Source organism: Schistocerca cancellata, chromosome 4 (assembly GCF_023864275.1).
Source record: "Schistocerca cancellata isolate TAMUIC-IGC-003103 chromosome 4, iqSchCanc2.1, whole genome shotgun sequence".
Lineage (NCBI taxonomy): Eukaryota > Metazoa > Arthropoda > Insecta > Orthoptera > Acrididae > Schistocerca > Schistocerca cancellata.
In genome coordinates, this window is record NC_064629.1 from 124,762,465 (window position 1) to 124,775,505 (window position 13,041).

Consider the following 13,041-nt stretch of genomic DNA (forward strand, 5'->3'; position numbering starts at 1 on the left):
ATGGACTCAAAAAGTTGTTGGAAGTCCCCTGCAGAAATACGGAGACATGCTGGCTCTATAGCCATCTATAATGCCGAAAGTGTTGCCAGTGCAAGATTTGGTGCATGAACTGAACTCTCGATTATACCCAATAAATATTCTATGGGATTCATGTCGGGCGATTTGGGCGACCAAATCATACGCTCGAATTGTCCAGAATGTTCTTCAAACTAATCTCCAACAATTGTGGCCCGGTGACATAAAATTGTTGTTTAGGAACATGAAATCCATGAATGGTTGCAAATTGTCTCCAAGTAGCCAAACATAACCGTTTCCCGTCAGTGGCCGATTCAGTTGGTTCAGCTGGACCGGAGGACTCAGTCCATTCCATGTAAACATAGCCGACACTATTACGAGTCACCAACGCCTTGCACAGTGTCTTGTTGACAACTTGGGTCTATGACTTCGTGCGATCTGCGGCGCCCTCGAACCCTGCCACAAGCTCTTACCAACTGAAACCTGGACTCTTCTGACCAGGCCACGGTTTTCCAGTCGTCTAGGGTCCAACCGATATGGTCACGACTCCAGGAGAGACGCTGCAGGCGATGTCGTGCTGTTAGCAAAGGGACTTGCGTCGGTCGTCTGTTGCCATAGCCCATTAAACGCGAAATTCCGCTACACTGTCCTAACGGACACGTTCGTCGTAGATCCCACATTGATTTCTAGGGTTATTTTACGCAGTATTGCTTGTCTGTTAGCACTGACAACTCTATTCAAACGGTGTTACTCTCTGTCGTTAAGGGGAGGTTTACTATCTTTTGGTTCAAAAAATCGATCTTTTTTAAATTGCATTTTTGGCTCCATAAAAGTGTTTAGAATCCACCCCTGAAACGGTTTTTTCCGAGTACGGAACGGAAATGTTTCTTAGTTGCTGTTGAACAATAAAGTGCACCTGCCTGAAATCGGCCTTTTTTACGCACCAGTTTTTTTTTTTTTTTCTTACGGAGGACGAGTAATCGTACCGGTGCTTGGGAGGAAACACAGAAAATTCAAATGCAAGTTTGAACGCGTGTGTTAGGAAGTGGGCCTCCAAGCATTTGCATTCTGGTGCGAAGACTGTGGAGATTGTGACTTTCCTGGCAGTGAGCAGCTTCAACGAAGAGTATTCAGCAATTCTGAAGACCATGACAACCATGGACGTCAGCCTGGGACTCTATCCGACGCAGTTCCCCAAACATTCGGACGACCACCGGATTCAAGCGCCCGAAAACCGCTTGTCAACGGCCGTACGTGCGGCTCTGGAGCACCGGAGGATGGTCCAGATCGAGCAGAACGCCCTCTATGAGGAAAAGGAAGGACTAGTTTATGGACTCGGAATAGCAGATTGAACGTACGTTGCATAATATTGCATTTATATGTAGTCAAAACTTCAAACGCGTTTTTCTCGAAACGACATTTTTTTCTCTATCACGCGGTATGGTAACTTCAAATCTACTGAACCGATTGGCATGGTTCTTTGTTTCCGACGAAGATAACTAAATTGTCTAGGAGTGGTACCACTTTTATTCCGATCCATCAAATATAAATATTTTTACTTGGCCGACGAAGTCGAAAAACAGATGAAGAGAACCCTATTTTTTTTAAAAAGAAGGCCGCCATTTTCTTTCATACTGTCCAAATAACTTAACAACTCCTAAAGAATCTTATATACTTCGCCAACGTCAACTCAATTTTGATTTCATACAAGCCGGCTGACCTGTGACATACCGCGCGAGGAGGTCTACATCGAAATTTTGTTTCGTTGCGACGGCATTTCCGTCTTCGCTCGTCGACATTTCCGGTAGAAAAAATTCCAGTTTGCAGAGGAAATATCAATAAACATTTTGGTCAAATTTGACATTGATATCTATAACATACCCCGAGAAAAAAATTCTCAAAGAACATGCTTTTTTCGGGCCAAAGATAGTAAACCTCCCTTTAAGTGAAGGCCGTGGCCACTGCGTTGTCCGTGGTGAGAGATACTGCCTGCAATTTGGTACTCTTGGCACACTCTTGGCATCGTAGATCTCGGAATACTGAATCTTCTAACGATTTCCGAAACAGAATGTCCCATACGTCACGCTCTAACTACCATTCCGCGTGCAGAATGTGTTAATTTCCGTCGTGCGGCCGGCCGCGGTGGCCGAGCGGTTCTAGGCGCTTCACACGGAACGGGGTGACTGCTACGGTCGCAGGTTTGAATCCTGCCTAGGACCTGGATGTTTGTGATGTCCTTAGGTTAGTAGGGCTTAAGTACACTACTGGCCATTAAAATTCCTACATAAAGAAGAAAAAAAGATGATAAACGGGTATTCATTGGACAAATATATTATACTAGAACTGACATGTGATTACATTTCCACGCAATTTGGGTGCATAGATCCTGAGAAATCAGTACCCAGAACAACCACCTCTGGCCGTAATAACGGTCTTGATACGCCTGGGCATTGAGTCAAACAGAGCTTGGATGGCGTGTACAGGTACAGCTGCCCATGCAGCTTCAACACGATACCACAGCTCATCAAGAGTAGTGACTGGCGTATTGTGACGAGCCAGTTGCTCGGCCACCATTGACCAGACGTTTTCAATTGGTGAGAGATCTGGAGAATGTGCTGGACATGGCAGCAGGCACACATTTTTCTGTATCCAGGAAGGCCCGTACAGGACCTGCAACATGCGGTCGTGCATTATCCTCCCGAAATGTAGGGTTTCGCAGGGATCGTATGAAGGGTAGAGCCACGGGTCGTAACACAATGAAATGTAACGTCCACTGTTCAAAGTGCCGTCAATGCGAACAAGAGGTGACCGAGACGTGTAACCAATGGCAGCCCATTACCATCACGCCGGGTGATACGCCAGTATGGCGATGACGAATACACGCTTCCAATGTGCGTTCACCGCGATGTCGCCAAACACGGATGCGACCATCATGATGATGTAAACAGAACCTGGATTCATCCGAAAAAATGACGTTTTGCCATTCGTGCACCCAGGTTCGTCGTTGAGTACATCATCTCAGGCGCTGCTGTCTGTGATGCAGTGTCAAGGGTAACCGCAGCCATGGTCTCCGAACTGATAGTCCATGCTGCTGAAAACGTCGTCGAACTGTTCGTGCAAATGGTTGTTGTCTTGCAAACGTCCCCATCAGCTGAATCAAGGATCGAGACGGCTGGACGATACGTTACAGCCATGTTGATAAGATGCCTGGCATCTCGACTGCTAGTGATACGAGGCCGTTGGGATCCAGCACGACGTTCCGTATTACACTCCTGAACCCACCGATTCTGCTAACAGTCATTGGTTCTCGACCAGCGCGACCTGCAATGTCGCGATACGATAAACCGCAATCGCGATAGGCTACAATCCGACCTTTCTCAAAGTCGGAAGCGTGATGGTACGCATTTCCCCTCCTTACACGAGGCATCACAACAACGTTTCACCAGTCAACGCCGGTCAACTGCTGTTTGTGTATGGAAAACAGGTTGGAAACTTTCCTCATGTCAGCACGTTGTAGGTGTCGCCACTGGCACCAATCTTGTGTGAACGCTCTGAAAAGCTAATAATTTGCATATCACAGCATCTTCTTCCTGTCGGTTAAATTTCGCGTCTGTAGCATGTCATCTTCGTGGTGTAGCAATTTTAATGGCCAGTAGTGTAGTTCTAAGTTCTAGGGGACTGATGACCTCAGATGTTAAGTCCCGTAGTGCTCAGAGCCATTTGAACCAGTGGTGCGGCCATAATCACGTCGGGAACCTTTTCACATGAATGACCTGAGTACAAATGAACGGTCCGACAGTGCACTGCCCTTTTGTACCTCGTGTACGCGATACTACAGCTATCTGTGTATGTGCATATAGCTGTTCAAAATGGCTCTGAGCACTATGGGACTTAACATCTATGCTCATCAGTCCCCTAGAACTTAGAACTACTTAAACCTAACTAACCTAAGGACATCACACACATCTACGCCCGAGGCAGGATTCGAACCTGCGACCGTAGCAGTCGCGCGGCTCCGGACTGAGCGCCTAGAACCGCTAGACCACCGCGGCCGGCGCATATAGCTGTCCCATGCCTTTTGTCACCTCAGTGTAGTATTGAGGAACAGGGGTAATAAAAAGTGTAAGTTGAGATTTGTCAGGAGCGGACCAGGATGGGCTTGAGCCCCTTAGCCCTCCCCCTGAGTATGCTGCTGGATAACATTTTAGGGCTTAGGGCACGAAATAGAGGGGCGAACAGCAGAACTAAAAGAGGCCTGGATCGAGAACATAGTAGAGGCGAAAACCCACGTCGAGGTAAAATGTCGAGGAGGAAGAAGGATGGTTCAGATGCAGGAGGACGAAGATACGGCGAAGCGGAATTAAAAGGAGATGGCAGAGTCGCGAGCAGTGAGAGGCTCGATACATCGTAGGAGCAGTGCCCTGCACGCGCCGGTTCCCAGGGAGGGGTCGGCGCATACCTGTTGGCGGCGCCTGCCCGTCCTGTGGGTCAAGGGCGAGGAGGAAGGCAACCGGCCAGCGTCTCGGCGCCGCAGCGGCAGCGGCCACCGCTGGTGACGTCACGGCGTGACGTCAGGGCGCGACCACGTGGTGGCGGCGGGGCCCGCGGCCCGGCCGCGACAGTAACGGGCGAGCCGCCACCAGCAGCGGAGCACCTCAGCCACGGGGGACTGGCCGCTGCGCCGCGCCGCGCCGCACAGGTACGCTCCTCGCGCTCTGCCAGTGGCGAGCCGGCTCGAGCCTGTCGCCTCGTGTGCGTCAGCTGACAGTCGGAGAGCGCCGGAAGGCACTCCTGTCTCCGCGCAGTGCGCCACAACACACGGTTACGCCCACCGCCGTTACAGGCCGCTATTGTTGCACTGTCTGACAGCTCGCAGAATAGCGGCGCGGGTTATCGGGAATATCTGTTTAACTTCGAAGATTTCACTATTTTCTTCCCATATTTGCTGTCTAATAACAATCAAAAAATTGTGTTTATAATATGGCTGAAGAGCACGTTGTTTACAAGCAATGTGTGTTTCTGCTGTTGAAAAAGTCAGAAAACAAGACAGGTGTGGTCTTCTGAACACACAGCGTTGCTGAAGGTATTGTAAATCAAAATTTGATTGTTGCATTAAAGTAAGATCGAATAAACTGTAACTAGTTAATTTGTGAGTTTTCGTTAATATTGTATGTCATAACAAGTTTCGAACTATTTCGCCTTATCTTCATGCTGTAGTTCTTTTTTTATTCTGCCTTGCCGAATAGCAAACTGCACAGTTTCGGTACGTAACCATTTGTATAAGTCTCGTCAATTTGTTATACATCCCAGTGCTGTTGTCTATCAGTTGTTGAGTTCGAAACTGACAGTATTTTTTCTGGAACCTTAAGGCAGACAATTGAACAAGTGTGGCTTTCTTTAAATTTGGGCCGAAGAAAGAAATAGATCGAGGAGGCGTTTAAAGTAGCTTCTTCACCCATTGTGAACTCTGAAGAGGTAAAATCATTTGAGTTAAGTCTTAAAATTTTCACTGGACACACTCCACCAACAGTAAAACTTCGTTCGGCAGCAGCACAGTGCTTCAATAGTTTCCTTCCGCCTTTAAAGCTAACAGCACACGCTACACTCCCTTGGCTATGTCAGTGTTGTCGAAGGGGATCGATCACTCAGCTCACCATGACACTCTGAAATAGTCTAGAAAATCTATAGACAACCTGGATACTTACGATTGGACCAGGTTCCAAATAAGCCTAACGAAACCAAGGGAAATGTACAATCTCCGCGCTCTAGAAATTCAGGAAGTTTCTTCCTAGGGTTTGCAGTTCCGTTTGACAGCTTTCAGCACGCTGCGTTTTGTCCAGCTTCCTGCATCTAATTTTTGTTGTTGTAAGAAGTTGCTTCATTTTAAGCATTAGAGATGAGATTAGTAATTTCATCTCCATTACACTACCGAATATCACATTTGAGACTGTACGTTAAGTACTATCCCATTGGAACCTGTGTATTTGATTTTATCATTTTCGTGGAAATGCCGGCCACAGTACATCCGGATGCACTGATGTATAAATTCCACGTCGTTTTCGGAGTTCTGAGGCCAACGACGAAAAGTGATATCTTGACTATATAAAATGTTTTTTATTAAATTTGCAACATCATCCGAGACTGTCGTGACCGTCGACAGTGTATTCTCTATCAAGTGCTATTATACCATTCACATTATAAAAACCACCGCCTTGTAGTTTATCGTATCTCCAATAATGCCTCCGAATTTTTTATGTGGAAACTCTTGATACTTCGTAAATAAAACGAACTTTATTAACGTTCTACAAAATGTGTGTGAAATCTTATGGGGCTTAACTGCTAAGGTCATCAGTTCCTAAGCTTACACACTACTTAACCTCAATTATCCTAAGGACAAACACACAAACCCATGCCCGAGGGAGGACTCGAACCTCCGCCGGGACCAGCCGCATAGTCCATGAGTGCAGCGCCTCGGACCGCTCGGCTAATCCCGCGCGGTAACGTTCTACATCTACATTCTTCATGTCTACATATTTATTACTCAACTTAGTCACCGTGGCAACGAACACATTTCTCCTAATGGGCGACCATTTTATTGATATCGTCACTGTAGAATGTTTGACTTTGTTGACGGAGCTACATCCTCAGCTCTGCTTGCACCGTTTCACATCTGTCAACGTGAAGTCCTCGAAGGTGTTCTTTATGATTTGGAAATGGATGAAATTCGAGGAATGAGTAGAAGTCAGGACTGTATGGAGGATGATCGATAACAGACAACCCAAGGCGTCGGGTTGTTGCAGATGTCTCAGCGCTCGTGTGTGGTCTGCCACAGTCAAGCTGAAGAAGAGGGCGCTCCGTGTGTGGATGAACCCCTCGAATTCGCGCTCTCAGTTTGTGAGGATCTCCACTCACCGACGTAGTTACATTACACACCGTCACCTTGCACGATAAAAGTCAGATCCCCCTTGCGGCAGAGGGTTGCCAGTTGCGTCAGCGAAGCGGGAAAGTCGACCGAGTAACCTGCATGGAACAGATGTTGAGAACAGAATAATAAGTTCGGAGGCATCACTTTACAGCATGCCCTCGTACATACTTCAGGCACTTAACTTGCATTAGAGTGGATGGTATTTCAAATCCTCGTCTTTGGTTTCACAAAATCGTGTAAGGCAAATGACGGAATGGTTCCTTTGAATAGGACGCGGCTGATATTCTTCCGCAATCCGATCTTGTGCTCTTGTCAGTAATGATCACGTCGTCGGCGGGACGTTTAACCCAGGTCTTCTTCTTTCTGTTGTGACCGTACATACGATGAACTTTATGATGTAGTAAGAGACCTATTATCTACCATGTTCGTTATCGGCATTATTTTAATTTTCATCCTTAGTTCATTGTATTAGTTAATTATATGAACATAAAGGTACTACAGGTATTAATGTCGAACGACTTAATGGCATTGATTGGAACGCTGTGTCAACTGGAAATTACCATTATGCAAGACATCAGTTGCTTTGTATATCTAATAAACGGCATGTGAGGGGATTTATCTGTAGTGTTTCTATCTATTTCGTGTTGTGAGTTTAATATAGCATTGTTTTTGTGTACTGTATACCAACAAGAAAATCTGGAGTGTCTCCAGTTTCGAGATGGCTGACATGTGGTAACTTTGATTTTTCTTTCGGAGCCCTATTTCCGGCAGGTAGGTTGGTTGGCTGGTTGATTTTGGGGAGGGGGACCAAACAACGAGGTCATCGGTCCCATCCGATGAGGGAAGGATGGGGAAGGAAATCGGCCATACTGTTTCAAAGGAACCATCCCGACATATGCCTGAAGCGAGTTAGGGAAATCACGGAAAAACGGTTTGAATCGTCGTCCTCCGGAGTGCGAGTCCAGCGTGTTAACAACTGCGCCACCTCGCTCGGTCCGGTAGGTAGATGCCTTTTGTAAATAGTTATCATTTAAGAGGGGTAGTCATGATGTTTTATTTATCACCTCGGGAAGCTAATGTGCAGTTACGGTGTACGTGTGTCTTCCGTTATGTGCTGTGGTTGGTAATAGCATGATGCATGATGGTAAGTGGGTGACTGAATTTGTATTCGATATGGACAGTGGGGAGAAAAGTAGGTATTGGTGACAGTCACCCATAGCGTAGCCTGAGGCCGAAGTTGACAGATGCCGAAGCCAACAACTCCCAGCACGATTATCCACCGTGTTTACTTCCCATCACGTATCGTACAGTTACGAACTACAGCATGCAAAGGGAATTCACAGATACGCCATAACTACACTTTTGCCTTTCGAGAAAATCAAGCTGCGACTGTCAAATTATGTGACGGTGTTGGCCCATTATTCATGATTCAGTGCGACACATTTTCTCTAAGGTGGATGGCTTGCCAGTGATCTTGGTTGTAGACGTCTTGACTATGATTTTTCAGGAAATGTTACACCTCAAAAATCACCTCGTCTTTCTGGAAAAACCTGCCGTGCAATGGTTTCCTCATCAGAGGAAAAATGAAGAATACGAGGCATTGGGGGGGGGGGGGGGGGGAGGTAAAATTTGATACCTCAAAGAAGCAGTAAGTGTGACTGTGCCCTTCGCAGAATGAACTCCGGCGTTGTCGTGGAAGAGGAAGACACCCTTGGACGCTTCGTCTTAACTACCTCCTGTAACATCGTTAGAAGATTCCACTAGTATGCATAATCTGTTGGCACCACACCGTGGCACTCCCAAAAAACTCTCATCTCCACCTTGCCCGACGATGGTTTGGTCCTCGCCTTTTTTGTCGGTGATGAACTCACATGTTCCCACTGATTGCTTTACTCCTTCCTCTTGCGGTCTTAGTAATATAACCAGCACTCGTCCATTATCGTAGGCGGCCAAAGAAATCATCTGGATTGGGCTGACTCAGCTGCAATGGTATAATTTATACTTTTCCTGCTTAAATATCATGTATGCCACGTAAAGTTTTCACAATAGACATTTTTCCACTTTGAAGACGGTCCATGGTCGAAACCGGTAGTGAATAAATGTATTCTGAGACAGCACAGTGTGTATCACGCACTTCTCCCAGTATTTTGTCAGTGGCTTATTTCTGTGTGGCTATGAGAACTCGATGATTTACGCAAACATCTGTCAATGATTAAGTGTGTCTGCGTGCGCGAGTTGAAGCTGTATGACATGTTTAATGAACAGACGGCTTAATTGACACACTACAGTAGATAATCTTGTACCTCTGAATCTAAAAATTTGTTGACCAATGTTTATGTAGTGCCTCGTATCATTTTTGCAGAAGAAATCCGATTCCCAGATATTAATAAGCGTTTTCGATACATTATGTATACAGACAGAGGACGTCAAGTTTCTGGAATCCACTGGCAGGGGGTTGGGACTTTCCATGTGTAATCGTATAGAAGTTGGCTTCACTTATACTGTCGGATCAGTTACTGATGTGTGTGCTTCTCCCACCCTGTGATTGCTGTCTCCCTTAGAAATGTTGCGGTAGCGTTCTCGCTTCCCGAGCACGGGGTCCCGGGTTCGATTCCCGGCGGGGTCAGGGATTTTCACCTGCCTCGAGATGACTGGGTGTTTGTGTTGTCCTCATCATTTCATCATCATCCAGGAAAGTGGCGAAATTGGACTGAGCAAAGATTGGGTAATTGTACGGGCGCTGATAACCACGCAGTTGAGCGCCCCACAAACCAAACATCATCATCACTTAGAAATGTTGATTTTTAGTGTCCTGTGACCGCTTACAGTCTCTACTCCTCATCTCCCTTAGAAAAGTTGACTTTCAGTGTGAAGGTGATCGTTTACAGGCACTACTCCTAAACACTTTGTTGCGAGTGACGTTACAGACACTCCGCAAAAGGGCGCTACTATGAAAACTACCTATCCCGCATTTTTACCAGAAACTGATCATTTGTAAACAACAGATGTTTTACAGAGTGCTTCGTGCTTTTTCTCTACCGATTCATTCTTTCATTGGGAACATTTTTTTCTGTAGCTTTTTTCTCCATCTTTCTATTTTAGGTTGTTAGGTGTAAAGATACACATTGTCTACTTGCTAAAATCAAGTGAAATTAACAACAAACAGGGGATTATTGAATGAAAACAACTGATTATTTAAGTTGTTGATATTTTTATTTGCTGGTACTTGAATACGGGTCTTGTATGCACGTCTGTTAACGCATGCCTCAAGTGCCAAAGCTAAGCCGGTCCCTGCCTTACACAGTAAGCTGCACGTCATCGGCATGAAAAATGTGAAAATCAGGTAAAAGTATTATCGACCCGATGGTCAGTTTGAACACCACAGTGATTTACTTGGTATGGTCCTGTTGGGGTGGTGTGACGTTGCTTTTCTCCGGCTTTTCAACTGACTCACCAACCCAGTTGCAAATGGATGTACAGTTTAACAGGGACTCCGAACCACGGAGCAATTTGGCATTTCTCACGCTCTTACAATGATTTATTTATATGAAAAATGCTAAGCTGCTCCACGTTTCGGAGGAGGAGAGGAGGAGGAGATTAGTGTTTAACGTCCCATCGACAACGAGGTCATTAGAGACGGAGCGCAAGCTAGGGTGAGTGAAGGATGGGGAAGGAAATCGGCCGTGCCCTTTCAAAGGAACCATCCCGGCATTTGCCTGAAGCGATGTAGGGAAATCACGGAAAACCTAAATCAGGATGGCCGGAGACGGAATTGAAGCGTCGTCCTCCCGAATGCCACGTTTCGGAATCAACGCTAAATTAATTATAGGTTCTCTCCCCACACCCACACCCACCCCCGATAACGGGCTTAATAAGTCAGTTCGAGGGAATACTACCTCCACTAAGAGCAAACCTTGTAACGCTATATGGTATTCAAACCTACCTTCGGGTTGACAATAAGCTTTACTTAATTTTCGTGTTTCGTGCCGCTTTCTATGTAATGCTAGGACGGGCTTAGCTTTGGCATTGCTGGCATATGTCCAACAGACTTGCAGACGTATAACAGAAGCCGTGCATCGAACCCGGATTCTGCCGACTGCAGTACCACCGTCTTACTACTGCGTCACATCTGGGTGATCGATCCTGTCGCCTCTATAGACGATGCAGGCGAACTGCTGCAATCCATCTGGCTCTCCAAATTCCCAGATCTAGTGACGCAACGATGGCGAGCTCTCTGCTGCGGTTCAGGTGCTCTGTTTCTGTTTGCACTGTTCTTAACGCTAGAAGACGTTGACAGCGCACAAGATTAGGCTGAATACTGAGGCCATTTCTGTCGTTCATCTACACTGAATTCACAGCAGACTGACCTTCCGTAACTGACGGTGGCATACGTCATACTTAATTTGTCAATAACGAGAGCAGGTGCAACGTTAATGGTTTCTTCCAGCATATTCTACTGTTACATTTGTTCTCCGCAAACCGTCGCACGGCTGCACAGTGTACCAGATTCATCCTCCAATATTTGTCTTATATTCCAGAATGTTACGCAGGCAGGAACAGCATCTATATCTGTGTGCTTAAGTCATAATTTCTCTAGTAACATGTTTCGTAATAGTGATGGAATTTTGAGAGTCAGGGCCTTCGCGTCGCGATGCACAACTTTTTTTTTTTTTTCAACGCCATCCACTGGAGTTTGAGAAGCATTTTTTGACCCTTCTGGCTCCAGTAAGCAAATCCGCGACGAAATAAATAACTCTTCTTTTAATCTTCCGTCTTATTTCAATTTGTTAAGGGTGTAGATCAGCGAATAGTACTCTCTGGGATCGGTCGAACGAGAAGCTTTCATGCGATCTTCTTTGTGGGTGAATTAACCCTTCTGATAAATCTTAGTATTTATATTCCCCACATTTGTTTGATCGATCTGTACAGTTACTCATTAATGATTAACGGTCGTGACTATGTCCACTGTCTGATACACGATAGTGTAGTCGTGTGAGATCATAACTTTTCTTTTGTTTGCTTATACTACATCATTCATTTCTTTGTGGACAGTTGTCAATATTTAAACAAGACGTCGTTACTCGGCAAGTCTCCATGCATTTCGTAATATTCTTCTACTGACATCAACTGTCGTGTCAGCGAACAGCCTCAGCGACAGATGTTAACTGTCATGTCGGTAATATACAAAGTTTGCGGAGGGTAACGGCATTGTCGCTTTACGCAGAGGTACGTCGGACACAGTTTTTGCTTTTGACGATAGTAAGCGTTCGGATGTCGGATGTTATTAATACTATAAGAGCGTTTGTTATAGATAACTTGAACCTAGAGCTATATGGCACTCAACATAACCTAGATAAGATCTTCTATCTCTTATGTTTGCCGTACAGTGCATATCTACAGCGTCTGGAGTACTAAGTCCACTTGCTTCTCACCCTTCCGTGAAAGTTTAGTACCAGCGTGACAGTCACAAAATCTGAAATTTCCCTTAACGAAATAAAGGCATCGATGTACGACCATTCGATCTCCTAACTGTTAATGGTGGCTTACTTACTTTACTTTACTTTACTTTTTCGTGTCCGGAAACCAGGTCACAGTCTTTCAGCCCAGCATTTCTTGTCCAGCCATAAATCGTCGGGGTTCTACCTATAAGGGCAGTTTGGCCAGGCGAGCAGGTGCTCCATATCCTGCACAACGCTACAGTCACACTTATCATCCGTGGTTACAAGACCCCACCTAATCATATTTGTCTTCACTGGGGCCACCCCTGTCATTTGGTTCAGTATCCTCCATGTCTTCCAGTTTGTGCTGAAGCCTCTGGGTACTTCCTGTGCAAGTGGGTAATCAGCTGGTGATTCTTCTATTATCGTGGCTAAGAACCTTTTACGGGATTTCAATCGCTGGGGTTTACACTCACCGCCAAAAAGGGGATGCCGATCGTCGATAGTTTGTCTGAACCTCTCTGTGAATTCATGTGATGTTCTCCGAGAGTTGAAATTCGCAAACCCGCCAGCTATATATATTTACGGCAGGGAAGTAGGTTTCATGCATCCCGCTGTCAATCGACATGTTTCATTAAGACTTATGTCGACTTTCTTTGCATG

The 13,041-nt window shown here is 45.8% G+C and overlaps 1 protein-coding gene across 4 annotated transcripts in view; it reads left to right on the top strand.

The window, feature by feature from the left end:
* The first annotated feature begins 4,656 nt into the window (after positions 1 to 4,656).
* LOC126183309 (protein sickie-like) overlaps positions 4,657 to 13,041 on the top strand; it is a 701,479-nt gene continuing 693,094 nt past the window's right edge. For all 4 annotated transcript variants that reach the window (XM_049925155.1, XM_049925156.1, XM_049925154.1 and 1 more), the window contains exon 1: positions 4,657 to 4,714. The gene's annotated coding sequence lies outside the window, so the exon portion shown is untranslated. The remainder of the gene's footprint in view (positions 4,715 to 13,041) is intronic.